We start from the raw sequence: 18080 nt of genomic DNA, 5'->3' as shown, positions 1-18080 counted from the left end.
TTTCCACACCATCTACCATGTGTTCCACAAACATAAATATTGACCAGCTTCAGCCTATTATATGCAGGTAAACAGGAGGTACTGGTTGATTGTGCCTAGTTTATGATGATGCAAATCTATTGAAAATCATGCAAATCTCATCTGAATCAGTGCTTTTAAAAATGATGCTGTCACAAGTGAATTAAGAGACAATTCAGTGGCGTGCACTATGAAAGTTATTAAAACTTCTGTAACAAAATGTGATTATTCTTTGGGATGATGACTACCCACTTCAAGGAATGATCACAACCCATGTCAGGGTGAACCCTTAGAGTCACAAAATTATCCGGAGCTCAACGCCGTGGTAGCTATGGCACAAAGCAGATGGGCTTCATTTAGGGCATTTGGTAAAGAGTTTATGCAGCACCAAAACAGCTATAAGGTCAAAATGCATAAAAATCCCAAACTGAATTAGAAAAATATAATACAATATTATAAACAAAATTGCTCCAACCCAATGAGGGGAACAGGGGATATGAATATTTAAGTGTTATGTAGAATTGGTCCCAGAAGGAGCAAACAGCAAATCATAGTCAATGGTCGCAGTAGAAAGGGACCAAGACATCATTTGAACTTGACCATGATGGATCGTGGGTTGGATACACCAACCAAGTTTATCCTGGCGAAGATTTTACCTTCTGATGTAGTCTTATAAGTCCCAATAAACAACAGTAGTACACTTCTAAAGACCCCCATCCCCCCAGGACTTCAGGGGAGGCACTTAGAGACTCACAGACTGTCATTCGGGGGCCAACAGCTGGGTCCAGGTACAGTTGCCACTGGTCAGCTGGCTAATTCCAGGAAAAGACCTCTTGCAGCTTGTTGTCTCCCTGTAGCCACAAAGCTGGTAAGTCAAGGACCAAAGGACCTTCTTCATGGCAATGAAAATGACAATGTTCTATTGCAGTTCATTAAGATACTTCTCTGTATCACATGGTGACCTTTGGTGACGTGGCGGGAGCGTTGGTACATAGAAAAAAGATACACATGGGCTAATAAACCCACGCCCACAATGACATGACCTATTTGAAATAACTCAAAAAGAAGCAACTAAAACAGGAAAGACTCATCTTGTTGGTCCATGTTTTAAAATTAGAGGTCCAACTGGTACTGCTAGATAGAGCGAGGGACCACATTGTACTACCGAGAAGGATCTTAATGAACTGCAATAGTTAGTACATTGTCATTTTTATTGCCCTGAAGAAGAACTTTTGGTCAAAACACGTTGGCTACGGTAATTTTTAAGAAGAGTTTTTTCAATAAAGAAACTGAAAAGCTAGAACCTGCTGAGTTGATGTGCCTCTCTTCATCTTGTTCGCACCTGTGAAAAATATTAATCCATACACTTGTTGGAGTGCTGAATCATTGTCTTTTTGTCAACCCAAACTGAATTGCAGTTTGGAAAGAGCATGTAAGGGGAATTCCTCCCAAACTACGAGCCAGTATGGCATGTATCAATGGTTTGTGACCCCCAATTTCAGTTGCTATCCATTGATCATTTACAGACTCCCAAGTTGTAGTGGGAACCAATTTGCAAAGAAAAAAATAGACTTTGACTCCTTCCACTTTGGAAATTTGACTTCAGCTTCGGAGGGATTGCTGCTGAAAACAGCACACATACACAAAATAGTTTGAAAAGTGATTAATGTTATTGGTATCCTTGACCACAGACGGGGCGGATGAATTTCCAAGTAGCGTTGCTTTAAGAAAATATACTGATTTGGAATTTGGCATTTTTGAGAGAGGTTTTGTGGGAAAAGTGTCTTGTCCATCTTAGATAATAAAGGGTATATGAGGATGAAAATCAAGATTCTTGAAATTGTTATGAAGAGGCCAGGAAAATGCAATTTGACAGAAATGGGTTGCTGTTTTAATAGGAGGAGGATGTAAAGTATTAATATGTTGAGTAAACACTAAGGGCCTTATTACCATATCGGGCAACACCGTATCGGTATAGGAACTGCCCGACCATTGGTCGGTGGTTCCACATAACTAATTACAATGCTACTGCACATGGTGCGTTCTCATACTTCCAATTCCCTGTGGGAGCTTGCGCTGCGGCTGTAAACCGGCGGTAGCACAAGCTCTCATATAGAAATGGGAGTTCGTGTGAATCCCTGAATCGTGTGGCAGGCAACACACGGTGCCTGCCACATGGTGCAGGAATTCACAGGGGGTCACCATAGGTCCCTTCTTGGTCTCCAACCACAGGCCGCAGGGAGAAGGGGCCCTGCTAGGGGCCCCCAATGCTGCTTTATGACAGGCTTTCCATGTCGGAAAGCTCGACATGGAAAGCCTGTCGGAAACCAACTACGTACTTCCAAACTGCGGAACGCCGTCCATTGGAATTGCGTGCCAGTCTCTGACTGGCTGATGGGCTCCTTGAACCTGTTGGAATCCGGCCGAATGACTGGCCGGTTTCAATTTTGACCACCTGCACTGTAATGCAGCGGTCGAAACTGAAACCGCGATGAGGCTGAGAAAGCCTCTGACCAGCGAGAAGCAGCCCTAGCTCCTCCAGGAAGTCAAGGTACTTCAAAACAAAGTTTTGTGTTTTGGAATGCAGTCACAGGGATGTGATCTGCTGAAACTTGCAGGCCACCATCTTTGTCATTGTAGCCAATCAGAGGGGGAAAAAAATTGCGACCTGCCTAATGATTAATTAGGCAGCTTGTTCTACGCCCTCCCATTATTCCTTAATTTGAGAACGTTATATTTTTATATAATGCTATATTATGATATGCAGTTTGCAAAATTGTGATTGTGATTGTGATTGTGATTGGGTTCTTATATAGCGCGCTACCACTCCAAGGAGTATCTTGGCGCTACGACTCCAAGATGTTAAATAGAGATGAGAGGTAATGATGTTTTGGTGAGCGTGCAGGGAGAGGATCATAGCAATGCTTTATAGTCTGATTCTGACAGGGAGTAGATCCAGTTTTTTAGGTTTTTCCTGAAACTGAAATACTGTTTGCAAAAAGTCACTGTGCAATTTACAGTTGCTTTTTCTGAGCAGAATGTTAGTACATCTGGCCCATACTTCTCTGATACAGATACGCGCGGTTTCTGCTGTTCCGCCCCCAATGATGCTCTACGCTTGACACTGCCGATACAGCTTTTCTCTTCCCTGCCTCCCCCACACGCCTCGCGGCTTGTGGCATCAATCATAAGCATGGCATACTCACATATTAAATCTCTTCTCCTCCAGTGTCTTTCGTTCACATCTTCCAGCCTCCCATTACAGGATATCCTCTATTTATGTAAAGTTTCGAAATAAATAATATACTACGGATAGAAATGCTTCAATTATTGAAATGCTTTATCTATGTCAAATGGTCTATTTCTATATATTCTAGCTAAAAGTTGTCTTTTTATATAAATGCTTACCCTTTTTATATAGATCCTTCGTCTAGAGCAGGCTTCTCCAACCAGTAGCTCGCGAGCAGCTGGGAGCTGGACAGGTACCTGTAAGTGGCCCACCTGTGTGCAGCCCAGCCTACTGAATTAGAAGCTTTTGCTTGGCTGAATTATTATAGGTATATCAGATTTGAGAGTGTATATACCAGACGAAAATGTGTTTATTTTCAGAACTCATAAGCCTATATTTGGAGCAAAGGTTAAATGTCCAAACTATATTTTAAACTGATATTTCAGTGATTTTACAAACAATATTACCTTGGTGCCTGACGCATTGCAGCTATTGCTGTTATGTATTACCCATGTAGAGGCATCAGCGGTGTAGTGTATGTCGGCAGCGCCCGGGGAGGACTATTAGCACTTCCTGAGCTCCTTCCACTAGTCCAGTATTGAGACCCTTACCCTCAAGCACATCTATTAGATTTTAAGAACATTTAAAAATATTGCGCCCCCTAAGAATTTTGCACCTGGGGCAACAGCCCCTGTGGCCCCTCCCACGCTAAGCCACTGAGAGGTACAACATATTGACAAAGGCTTTTTTACATTCTTGCTGGCAACCCTGCCTGGTGCTCTGAAGTGAACACTGGTAATAATCTTGAATATGGTGGCTACTAATGACTAATGTAATCTTTTCTGATGTGGTCACTGTTACAACACTCATAACATTAGTAGCTCTCGATGAATTTCACTGAACAGAAGTAGCTCTCATTACAGAAAAGTTTGGAGACCCCTAGGGTATCGAGAGTGAATGCATCTTCTGTCTAACTACATAAATACTCTGTCTCCCTGCAGGCGGGTGCAGGCAGGCACTGCTCCCACCAGCAGGGGGAACTTTATACCCCTTTCAGGAGTAGCCTGCGTTTCCGCACAGACAGTGGAAGACAGAGCGGGTTCCTCATTCAGCCGGTCAGCCGTTCACCAGTGCACCGCCCTCAGGGCAGCAAGAGATTAGAGCTGGGGACAGTGTACGGTGCACTGACCTGGTCTAAGGAACCGCATTCAGTTAAAGGTGTGTGCAAACCAGGCTAGTAAATATAAATCCATATTTGTAAAGCACAAACTACTCACCCTTATCGGTCTCAAGGTACTGGGGGCCGTCGTGGAAATTAAGTGAGCTAATGCCCAGGGTCACATGGTGCTGAGTTGAGCTGCCTCCAGAGCCAGGAATAGAACCGTGAACCCAGTGCTCCAAAGTCAGCTGCCCTGGCCGCTGAACCACATCTCTCCACAGTGTTTTCAATACATGATATGGACCCAAGTTGGAGGGAACCGTGCCTGACTCTGACTCCTTCCAGATAAACAGAACATCTGCACCTACATGCTTTGTCCACCAGGAAACAGGAGACAGAACAGCTGTCATACAGCCAACACATGGTAGATACACTATGTAAATGGGATCAATGAACTCCCAACAGCGCCCACCTTAATTAACCACACACCACACCCAACCCTACACACTTCCCGCTGCTGCACGGAGTGTGCACAGCTGTGCTAATGCGACTGGTGCTTAAAGGCTGCTGTGCACACCTCAGTTGCATTAGAGAACAGGCATCATTCAATAGAAGACAATAAACAGAACAATAAACACGGACAACACAACTCAGATGCTTCATACAGTTGTTTATCACCAAGTTCACGATAACACAACCTAAAACCGTAAACAACCACAACTTTTAATGGGAAGCAGCGGTTACAACGCTGTTGGTACAACGCGGTTCCTTTACAACACGGTGAGTACAAGGACCGAGTTGTTACCACGTGTACCATTACATTGCAAGTTCTTTCAACGACTTGCTGTAGGGGGCCTGCTGGTGTTGGATTTACACACCTTCCCTGCTGTTGCACAAACTGGACTAGGAATAGTAAATAATACTATTCCTATATCCAGCACGCCCCGTACAGCAAGTCATTGAAACGACTTGCGATGTAATAGTTTGTGTTGAAACAACGCGGTCGTTGTAATGAAAGTGTGAAAAGCGCATTTGTTGTAAAGAGCCCTATTCCATTCAATAGGACATATTAGTCAAAACAACCCATATCCCTCAAACACAAATCAGAAGCAGTGCATTATGGGGCCATGCTGAGCTCCCAACAACACTTGACTGTTCATAAAATAATATTTATCTATAAGACAATACAATACACAGTACCCCAACACCACCGCAACACCCCACAGCTGGGCAGATTTAGGATACCCTCACGGTGGTAAGTGCACTATAAAAAGCACAGATAGCATAACGTACACATACCTCAAGCAGGGTAATGGAAATACATCCATATAGCAAATCTCTGTTAGGACAGGAGGTAACACAAATTCTACTTTTGTGCGTGCTCCATCGATATAAAAATATATTGATATGAATGATCCATCTACATATCGCAATGCTTTAAAAGATAAAAGGCAATGTAACGGTGTCACCGTTTGGGGAATAAAGATGACAGCGTGGAATTTAAAGGTTAAGCGTAGGAAACTAATATTAAGTGGATGGTAATGTTTGCAATAACAGCTAAAGATATTCAGGCCTCAGAAAAACAAGAGAGGAAATACGTTGACTGCCATCACAAGGAGAGGGAGGGACCCACTGATCGGAGGGGATGCCAGGGGCGGCCTTAGGCATGTGCAAGCTGTGCACCTGCACAGGGCCACCAAACCACAGAGGCCACCACATCAATATATATCCTTAATATAATAATCCTCTGAGGATGGATACATATTTGTGTGGCGGCCCCTGGCCCCAATTCCAAACACCCTGACCCTCCCCCTCTTCACTGGGCTCCCGCTCCGTCCCACCCGGACCCCATCTTTCAGGGCCCCCTACCTACGCTTTCTGCCCAGGGCGCCATGAGCCTAGAGCCGCCCCTGCCAGGGCTAACCAGGGGGCATTCCTGTGGACTCCAGGGTTGCATAAAGTTGGAACCTGCTTCTCCTCCTTCACCACTGGATGTTAGGGATTCTGGGACTGTCTGCAATGACCACAATGGTCACCAGGAGAGCGGTGGAGATCATTTCCACATCGCTCTATCTGCCTTGTGCACGTTTAGAGTTCTGCCTGATTCAAAATGGCACAGTCACTTTATTGCCTCTGCTTTCTTAATGGTTGATTTCCCAATCCAAGATGGCCGTCTTTGCCAAAAAGGTTGATGATCATTCCCTTCTAGGTTAAAAGGGATTCTAATATATATAAGATGGTACTGTCTACCAGTTTCTTAATACATAAAACATGTGGTACACACAGATGTTAAAGAAAAGCTTAATTAATAAACCTATCCTGAGGTAAAAATGAAACCTCCGACCAGACGGGGATAAAAAATATTGTATTCGTAGAGGGAAGAGCAAACAAAAAACAAAAAAACGACATCACACAAAATAATACACTTGAATGCAAAACAAGAATACATTGCGTTAAGAAACATCAATATTCATTTGGTAATTTATACACACAGCGGTTGCTTCAATACATTACCAACAGGGTGCCCAGAGAAAGTGCCTGTGCATTGGTTTTACAGATCAGAAAGAAAAAACAGTAACACATAATTGATTAAAAGTCAAACTCAAGCCTGTTCATACAACATTTTAAAACATTACAAAACCGTTCCACTATATAGAGGTGACAGCTTCAGTCAATATTGCCTCTCTGTGGATGGTCACTTTGATCCAGGCTTAGAAAAAATATTGATGTTTCAACCCAAACAAAAGGAGGCGGAGAGCAGTTAGAGCCTTATATGCGGGTCTTCATCAGGACAGGGTGAAAAACAGAATGGGGATCAACCTGGGTTTCAGCAACTTCCAATGTAGGAAATAACAGATGAAATGCAAAAAACAGGGAAGGCCAGCCTGCTCCTCATCTGTTGAGGAAACCTCCCTCCAAATGTGAAAACACAAAGTATTCTGAAAGACGCCCTGAGGGTCACTCTCAAATCCCAGTATCAATCCCCCTTATCAATAACTGATAGAATTTCAGTGGGAGTTTCAGTACTTTGCTTATGTGCCTTCCTGCGTTTCCTCTTCTGTTGATCAGTTCTGTTTGCTTGGGTACGTCTTCATGACTTCAAGACTTTGACGAGGAAGACAGATGAGGAGGAAATTACTCAACTACTTACTGGTAATCCTGACCTTCCTACTTTAATTCTACCTTATCACTATTCTAGTTACCCACCCTTCCTGCCCTGATGGGGACAGGGGTTAGCAATATTTATTGGCCAATGGGCAATTTTGGACAACGGGCATTCTGGATGCTGATTGGTTCTCAGCCCTTGAAGGCGATGATTTGGAAATAAAAACATGAGCTGGAAATTCCACCATGCCTGCATGGTGGCATTTTCTCAATACATTTTGATAGTGATAACAACCCTAAACTTTAGTCACTTGTAAACTTAAGGTGTCAGATGGCCCTATACACACGCCCCTTTTCTCCTCTGAATGATGGTGACGTGCTCCTGTAGTTCTCCTGGTTACTGATAGGTTAGTCCTAGAATTTGAGAGTAATCCAAGTGCATTACAAGAGTAAGTCACCACTAAATATTTGTCAATCTCGCACACAATATTTCATTTTCCATGAAAGTTTAAAACCCTTTGCACTGGGACTGTCAAAGAATTTACTCAGCCAAAATCAGCCATCTCTATGGTGTGGAGGAACGAATGCCAACTTTGGGGGAGCACGCATTGGATCATTCCAATGCCGATGACAGAGACGGGGGTGTCACCGCTGGTGGAACTTCCACTCTAACTTACAAACTCTGAATTGGTTGGTTAGGCGCCTACAACAGCAGATGGAGGCCATTTTGATTACCAAACCTCTGGTAACCAGCATCTACATCCAGTCCTTAGTCTTGACTGCTGGCCTAAACTACCTTTAGAGAGTTGAGGTACAAAGGAAGTACCCATTCAATCCAGTAATATTGGGTTAGTCCCCACGGGCCTAGCATTACAGTGATAAACACCTCTGGGAATGCCGTCTGGTAACCAACGGCTGCCCCAGAATCTGTTCAACGGCTTGTGTACAGTGTCAGGTAGAGACCTGCCTTACACCCCTGTAGGCATAAAGGCTGTTGTGCCATATAACATCTTTTCCTATAGGGCAGCCGGCTTCTGTATAGATCGCAAGTGTTAATGTATATATGAACCTGCGCATAGGGGAAACAACCTCTACAACACAGTCATTACATCACACTACCTTTACATAGCAGTTATTACATCGTAACATCGTTTACATCGCATGTCATTATAATGCAGATATTACATTGCAAGTCACTACAACGCATGTCATTACAATGCATGTCACTACAACGCAGGCATTACATCGCAAGTCATTACAACGCATACCATTACAACGCATAGCACCCTTACACTATCCAACATTTACCCTACTGTTGCACTCACTGGAGTTAGAATAGTAATTATTACCCCAAACTATCCAACACTTACCATAAATGCAATGTAATGGTATGTGTTGTAAAGGTATAATGTGCTGTAATGGAATGAGTTGTAAAGGTAGTTTCTGAAAATGCAATGTAATGGCATGCAATGTAAAAGAATGCATTGTAAAGGATGTTGCGATGTAAAAACTGCGTGTAGAGGCATGCATTGTAAATGTATGTGTTGTAACATCATACATTCGTGCATAGAGGTTGAATCCCCCATAATGCCGGGATAGCGGAAGTGACATCAAAAACATAACAAAGTTGACCCCTAGTCCCGCCCTTTGCCCTGCAACAACAACCTATTGGCTACAGAGGGGAACAGGAAGTTGCAATCTACAGAAAGTAAACTGGCCTTTGGTTGGTTTCTGTTTATGCATCAAGAACAGTGCCAGGGGTAGTAATTGGTAATACAACGTTAAAAGCTTCTAACTCCAGAGATCCCTAAATTACACTCATGTTCTCGCCATGGCCAGTGAGCTATCCTATCACTGACGACTCTTCCCTTGACCAATCAGGCTCTGCCATACAATGTATCCCGTGCGGGGGAGGCGGGCTCTGCTTCCAGGAAGCCCTCTCCACCCCCCTCTCCACACAAGGGTTATTAATTCCCAGCAGCCTTTGGCTTAAGTCCCAGAGGAGGAGCCCTCAGGGGAACTCTCTGGGCCTCAGACAACGATCAGTGTTAACAAAAAAGACATCGGTCACGATATAAATGAAGAAAGCGACTCAATTACCGCAGTAGACATCGGGCTATTAGGAAAAAATCACTCAGGATAAATTAATTGAAATTGAGACTACAATATAATTAACCAAGCTGCAAGAACTGGTTGCCAGCCGAAGGGTGATGAACATCACAGAGCCGTTCTTCTCTGGTGCAAACCGGGTCAGGACAGGCGTCGCTGCCCGGAACGCCTCAGCGCGCTCCTACACGTCAGGGCCATGCAGGTTTCTAATCCTACCTGACAGATTGCGCCCATTTCCCCATTGTAGCATTTTCGATCATAGTAGTGCAGGTTTTTTTTCATGCAACATGGGTATTAATGGAGTTCTTTCTGTACAGCTCCTTTCGAGGGAGCAAGGCAAGACCAATATCTATTCCAGGCCAGGGCAAACTTTGATGATGTTGATGTATTCTTGTGAAATTTTCAAGCATTTCATGTTATGCTCGGTACATGAACTGTCCGAGGTTACGCCATTATGCCACATCGTGTAATTTTAATGTGTCTTGGGTAAAAAAAAAGTCATATTCCTGGAGAACGGAAACAACGAGAATGAACAACGCAAAGCTCCGTTGTTTGTATCACTTGTGATTTTGCACTCTTCATTTTAGTGCAAAATCCATTCTTGCATCTGGAATGGGCGCGAGAGCACAAATCTATAAACAAAATAGCGCACTGTGCCAGATGTGCCAGATCGGCATCTCGCGTCACTGAGCTTCATTTTGAGGGCATTTTGTTTAATTTCTGCAAAAGCTAATACATGAGTTTCACCCAGGCTTAATTTATTCCCAGGGATGTTCTTTGTTCATGGACGGCACGAGAATTCACTCTTTACTCAAATAAAATGTGTTGTGTAAAGGAACTGCCGGTTGAAACCAGGACACCCGAAGGAGACGTCTACACACACACTGCGGAGGATTTTGTGTCAGAGTAAGGGAAAGGTAAAACATAGCAGCTAAAAGAAAAGCAGCCCTGAAAACATGCACTGTTCCTAGTTATTATAACTGGGCATGGGGCCCGTGGTCTCTTTCACACTCACGGTACATCACCTGCTCAGATCTCTGACATGCACTTATTACAACAAACATTGGAATCGGAGAACAGCATCTTTCTTCTTATGTGGCAGGATTCAGGTATGTGTGATGGGTGGATGACGCTCTTCCGTGATCGAGACGCCCTCATGGCCACCCTCGCCAACACCCCCACATAAGTATCTGCCTGGTTCACAGCTGAAAAAGAACGGAAACCCCTCCGACTTCGGGAAAAAGAGCTGCATGAGATGAAGGTGCCCGGGTGGAATTTCCTTTAACATAGGGGTAGGAAGGGGATGCAATTCCGCTCCACATTCACCACTGATCCCCACTAGTCCCTGCCAGCCAGTGATTTAACATTCTATGTCCCTGTCAGTCAGTGCCCTTAACATTCCACGTCCCTGCCAGCCAGTGCTCTTAACGTTCTGTGTCCCTGCCAGCCAGTATTCTTACCATGCTGTGTCCCCGTCAGTCAGTGCTCTAAACATGCTGTGTCCCTGCTAGCCAGTATTCTTAACATGCTGTGTCCCTGTCAGTCAGTGCTCTTAACATTCTATGTCCCTGCCAGCCAGTATTCTTAACATGCTGTGTCCCTGTCAGCTAGTGCTCTTAACACTCTGTGTCCCTGTCAGCCAGTGCTCTTAACATTCTGTGTCCCTGAAAGCCAGTGCTCTTAACATTCTGTGTCCCTGTCAGTTAGTGTTCTTAACATTCCATGTCCCTGTCAGCCAGTGCTCTTAACATTCTATGTCCCTGAAAGCCAGCGCTCTTAATATTCTTTGTCCCTGTCCGCCATTGATCTTAATATTCCATGTCCCTGTCAGCCAGTGATTTTAACATTATTTGTCCCTGTCAGCCAGTGTTCTTAACATTCTGTGTCCCTGTCAGCTAGTGCTCTTAACATTCCATGTCCCTGTCAGCTAGTGCTCTTAACATTCTATATCCCGGAGAGCCAGTGCTCTTAACATTCTGTGTCCCTGCCAGCTAGTGCTCTTAACATTTCATGTCCCTGTCAGCCAGTGATCTTAACATTCTTTGACCCTGAAAGCCGGTGCTCTTAATATTCTTTGTCCCTGTCAGCCAGTGATCTTAACATTCCATATCCCTGTCAGCCAGTGCTCTTAACAGTCTGTGTCCCTGCCAGCCAGTGCTCTTAACATTCTGTGTCCCTGTCAGCTAGTGCTCTTAACATTCCATGTCCATGTCAGCCAGTGCTCTTACCATTCTATGTCCCTGAAAGCCAGTGCTCTTAACATTCTGTGTCCCTGACAGCTAGTCCTCTTAACATTCCATGTCCCTGTCAGCCAGTGCTCTTAACATTCTATTTCCCTGATAGCCAGTGCTCTTAATATTCTTTGACCCTGTTAGCCAGTGATCTTAACATTCTGTGTCCCTGTCAGTCAGTGATTTTACTATTCTGTGCCCCTGCCAGCAAGTGCTCTTAACATTCTGTGGCCCTGTCAGCTAGTGCTCTTAACATTCCATGCCCCTGTCAGCCAGTGCTCCTAACATTCAATGACCCTGAAAGCCAGTGCTCTTAACATTCTGTGTTCCTGTCAGCTAGTGCTCTTAACATTCCATGTCCAGGTCAGCCAGTGCTCTTAACATTCTATGTCCCTGAAAGCCAGTGTTCCTAATATTCTTTGTCCCTGTCAGCCGGCGATCTTAACATTCTGTGTCCCTGTCAGTCAGTGCTCTTAACATTCCATGTCCCTGTCAGCCAGTGCTCCTAATATTCCATGTCCGTGTCAGCCAGTGCTCTAAACATACTATGTCCCTGAAAGCCAGTGCTCTTAACATTCTGTGTCCCTGTCAGTTAGTGTTCTTAATATTCCATGTCTCTGTCAGCCAGTGCTCTTAACATTCTATGTCCCTGAAAGCCAGCGCTCTTAATATTCTTTGTCCCTGTCCGCCAGTGATCTTAATATTCCATGTCCCTATCAGCCAGTGATTTTAACATTATTTGTCCCTTTCAGCCAGTGTTCTTAACATTCTGTGTCCCTGTCAGCTAGTGCTCTTAACATTCCATGTCCCTGTCAGCTAGTGCTCTTAACATTCTATATCCCGGAGAGCCAGTGCTCTTTTTTTTTTTTTTTAACAATTCTTTATTGATAATTTTTGATCATTCTTTCCCACCCATCCCACCCAATTATAAAAACAACCCCACACAAACAGGCAATGAATATAAACAGAAATATTTTAAATTAGGCGTTATGCAAATATTAAGCGAGACACACAACAGATAAGTGCAAATCCATATGAAGAAAATCCTTTCCTATACACGCAATTAATCAGCATTACGAGTCTGATCTCTCGATCCATTGTGTAACGGGATACCATATTTCTAACCCTTTTTTTTTCTTTTTAAGGCCCTTATGTTTGTATATGGCTATTTCCAGGCTGTAGGTAGCAAGGAATCGTGCCCGCCATTGCTGGAATGTAGGCGGGTACAGGTCCAACCATGCAGATGTTAAGCAGATTCGAAGTACCGCCATTGAGATAAACAGTAATCCCTGCATGTTGGCGGATCTAACGTTCCTATCCACCCCCAGTATAATTTCCGCAGTGGTGATCTCAATATTACTCTCAAATATTCCTGACAGAAACGTTGATATATCTTGTCTGATAGTATTTAGGGTTTGACATGTAGCTAACATGTGTACCAAATCTGCTTCGGGCTGAGCACATCGAGGACATAATGTGCCTTTACCGGTACTCCATTTGGATATTCTAGCTGGTGTATAATAAAGTTGAAAAAACGTCTTGTAAAATTGGGCTTGAAGTTTGGTTGACATTAATAAGCAATTTGAGATTTCTAGAGCATTTCGCGTAAGGGGTTCTGTTAATTCTAATTTGTTTTGCCAATAATGGATATGCTTGTCTAAATCATCTGGGAGACTTACAACTAAATCTTTATAAATTTCACCAATTTTAACACTATTAGTGCGCACCACTGTTTCGATTGCTGGAATTTTATTCATGGCCCTACTGCCACCCCCTTTTTTAGCAATAAAATCCCTAACTTGCAAATATTTAAAAAAGTCACGCGATTCTAGCCCAAATTTAGTTTTTAGGGATTCGAATGAGCAGAAGCCCGTACTGTCATATAACGAGCCAATCTGTGTGATTCCCGATCTTACCCATCGTGTCATACAATAATCTGTAAAGATCTCAGGGAGATTGGAATTTCTAACTAGGGTGGTATAGTGGGAGAACCTACCGAGCCCCAAGAGTTTTCGCACATGGTTCCAAACAATATAAATACCTTTAAGTATTTTAAAGCGGACCTTTTTGAAATGGCAGTCATATGTTAACCTCCACAAATGATCACTTGTCTCTCTGCCTAGAATGAGTTCCTGTGGGGTTGGGACTAACATATCTATATTGGGCTCTTGCCTGGGGGTTAAGAGAGCTCTACTGTATTTAAGGATGGTTGCCCACCAATAGATTTTAAGGTTGGGAAGCGCCAGACCCCCTCTTTCCCTTGGTAGGATAATATATTTTTGAGCTCTACGTGTTCTTCCATATCCCCAGATAAAACGAGAGAATATATTATCCATATCTTTAAATATTGATGGGTCGAAATTTAAACAGATGGTCCGAAAAAAGTATAGAAATTTCGGAAGGAATAGCATTTTAATAAGATTACATCTTCCTATGATAGATAAATATAAGTTATGCAGGCTATTTAAACTTTTCTCAGTCTTTTTAAGAAGTGGGTTCAAATTGAGACTTACTAAATTGTTTAGATTGGAGGTGATATTGACACCAAGATACAATGCATTCTCTACCACCCTGTCGTCAGAAAAATTGATTTGACTGCCAGCCAGTGCTCTTACCATTCTGTGCCCATGTCAGTGAGTGCTCTTAACAATCTGTGTCCCTGTCAGCCAATGATTTTAACATTCTGTGTCCTTGCCAGTCAGTGCTCTTAACATTGCATGTCCCTGTCAGCCAGTGCTCCTAATATTCCATGTCCGTGTCAGCCAGTGCTGTAAACATTCTATGTCCCTGAATGCCAGTGCTCTTAACATTCTGTGTCCCTGGGTGCCGCTCGCAGCTGTTTGTTGAACTCGTGTACTTGCTTCGGAAATCCTGCCTGTTTGCCTGCAGAAGCGGTGGAGTGGAGTAAGCGACCCTTTACCTTCAGCAAGGAGAGTGTGAGGCGTCTTTAACAGGGGCCGGGACTGCGAGACCCAGGGTTCCGCGCAGGATCAACGCAGCGCACCTGGAGTCTCTTCCCGCCCCTGCTCCTCCCCGTTTGCCTAGCCTGTGCTGACCAGTGCCTTTATAACAGCGCGCGGCCCCCGCTTCGCCTCCAGCCAGATACAGGCACAATTCCTAACACCACAAGGGTAAATCTCTCAGATCAGACGCCAAATACTGCATCCAACAAGTCACCGACAAGGGACATCCTCCCTCCACAACCGCCAGAAATAACCCTTCCAAGAGTAGATGAAGATATACTACACTTCATTGAGGATGCAGCTCCTTTAGTGCTGGTTTTAGCAAATGCTCCCCCTTTAACACCGGACCAAACTGAATCATCCACGGCGCTAACAAGTAAAGCCCTGCACTGGCTATCGGGCAATATGCGGTTGGCCCCCTGGGGGAAGCAACAGCTAGCTAGAGATATTAAATCAGCCAGAAGGGCCACTTGGATAGGCCAAAACCCCCAAAAATTTAAAGGCGACTGCATAATTATAAACTTTGCAAACTCTGCAGTTTTACCAAATATCCTTCCAAACATTCTACCACCACAACGAAGGAGTGGTACTATCATCCCTCTCACTTTGGAATTTTTTTGGTAAAAAACAAAGGAGTATGTCATACCCTAAGCCTAATCATACCTACACTAGACCAATATGGCCAGAAAAAACAAATGGTTGGGGTTTTGACGTACCAGTAAATAACTGGGGTTATAGGAGGGACGGATATGACCAACCACCACGACCATATCATACAGATCCCCACTACTTTAATATCCCCACTTCCAACAGGTATGATATTTTTTCTGCAGAGGGTGGGCTGGATGGGGTAGAATGACTACCAGAAGACGTAGGCATAGTGAATGTGAATACGTGTAATACTGTAATCCCTGCTACTAACCCCCCTGCAATAGAGAATTTGAACAGATCACAATGTGGACGTCAAAAATGTGTGGAGGGACTTTCATTGTTATCATGGAATATAGCCGGACTTTCTGATAAAATGCAAGATAACGACTGGCTGCACTATGTTAAAAAATATCCCATAATATGTCTTCAAGAAACCTGGGTAGTAGGGAAAAACCTGTACATGTAGGGATATCAGAGTTTCATAATCCCGGCAATACCATCTGCAAGTGGAAGAGCTAAAGGGGGTTTGGCCATCTTTGTCAGTTTGTCGCTTATATGTCACAAAATTGAACATAAATCTGGTAACAATAACATACAGGTTTTGGAATTCAGAAGGGGTAAAACTAATTTTGCACTGTTTAATTTCTATAATTCTGTGAACCAGGTTGGAGAATGCAATATAGAAATCTTACGTGATTTGCTAGGGGCAATTGATAGTTCTCTGCCATGCTCTAAAATCCTAGTAGGTGATTTTAACACACATTTATGTGGGAACCCTAGCGTGGGACCTGTTGGACAATTGGGCTGTAACAGTATGGAAGGAATACACTTTGAACACTCGCGGAGGGGTACAGGGTTAAATGAGTTAATGAAGGAAAACAATCTATTCACGGCAATGTCGACAGTACCTGATCATACTGTATTCCCAATCCCTACTTTCAAAGGCCATGCCACAGGTACATATATAGACCACATCCTCATCTCAGCTGACTTTGTTAACATCATCGAGGATTTTAGAATCCTCATGAGTACTTACAGCGACCACAACCCTTTATGCATTACTATGGGCATGAGTCTACTTGAAAAATACATTTCTCGTGAGGACCGTGGCCATTTAAAATGCATTAATGGGAAGCGTCGCTTAAAATGGGCAATGGTGGATTGCGATCAATTTTATACTTCTGTTAGTGCAGTTTGTAATCAAGAATTAATGATATGTACTTCCCCTGCATCAGCTCCGTCGCAAATCTTGACATCCTTCAAGGAGATAGCTAACAAGGTGGAGGCTCTTCTAATGGTACCCAATAAGGGAAGGATAAATTCAAATTGCAATCCAAAATGGTTTGACAGTGATTGTTCAAAGGCCAGTCGCGAGCTCAAGAAAGCTTTAAAAACAAAACCGAGAGATCCATTGATCATCAGGGGTTTGCGGAACGATTATAAGAAATCACTGGCTACTCGCAAGCGAGCTGTTAAAAAAAGTGTATGGGAGTCACTCCTAGAGCCCGAGACTTTAAAAAATAGCTCGAAGTTTTGGGAGATAATCAACAAACCAATATTTGATTGTCCTACCATCCCAAACGTGGGCACAAACATATCAGAGGACGAATGGATAGACCACTTCAGTTCTATTTTTATAAATAATGAATCACAGGCAGAACACAATTTAGGTACAGGTAGAGATATCTCTCTATGCTTCACAAATGAGGAAATAGTTAAAGGAATTAAAGGTCTGTCAAATAATAAGGCCCCGGGTCCCGATGGACTTCCGCCTGACCTCTTTAAGTCACGCGAAGCACTATGGGCGCCGGTACTCACAGCAGTACTTAATGCAGCTGTGTTATGTGGATGCCCAAAATCATGGGGGGTATCTACAATAGTCCCTATATTCAAGAAAGGAGACCGTAGCAGCCCGGCCTGCTACAGACCAATATCGCTAATAAATTCTGTGGCAAAAGTGATAGGAGGAGTCATTTTAAATAGATTGTCTAGTTGGTCAGAGGAAAATAATATAATATCTCCAATCCAGTATGGTTTTAGGCCTGGACATTCTACCATTTCCCAATGTCTGAATTTGTATCTTATAGCCGGGAAGTACACCAAGGCACGAAGAGGAACGATCCATATGGCGTTCATGGATCTCTCTTCGGCCTTCGATTGTGTGAACCGTGGGAAACTCTGGGGCGCCATGGAAAAAATGGGCGTGGACAAAAACCTAGTAAACTTACTAGAAGACATACATTCAGACACCAAAGCGAATGTCAGATATACCCAGGACCTAAAAGTGACCAAAGATTTTGGAGTGTTTCGGGGCGTCCGGCAAGGATGTATTCTGGCCCCGTTCCTCTTCAATCTATACATTAACGACCTGGAAGAGACCCTTTTAAGTACCAACACAGACTATCCATACATTGGTCGAAAAGGTCTGCCGGTTTTACTATATGCGGACGACGCAGTCCTTTTATCTAGAACGGCCAATGGACTCCAAATTTTACTAGATTCCTTTTACACTTTTATGAAGACCAGAGATTTAAGTATTAATAACACTAAATCCTACATAATGAAGGTTGGCCAAGGCTTTAAAAAACCAAATCACCTAAACGTAGCTGGAGTGG

This window comes from Lissotriton vulgaris, chromosome 8 (assembly GCF_964263255.1).
Source record: "Lissotriton vulgaris chromosome 8, aLisVul1.2, whole genome shotgun sequence".
NCBI lineage: Eukaryota > Metazoa > Chordata > Amphibia > Caudata > Salamandridae > Lissotriton > Lissotriton vulgaris.
This window is presented reverse-complemented; position numbering follows the sequence as displayed.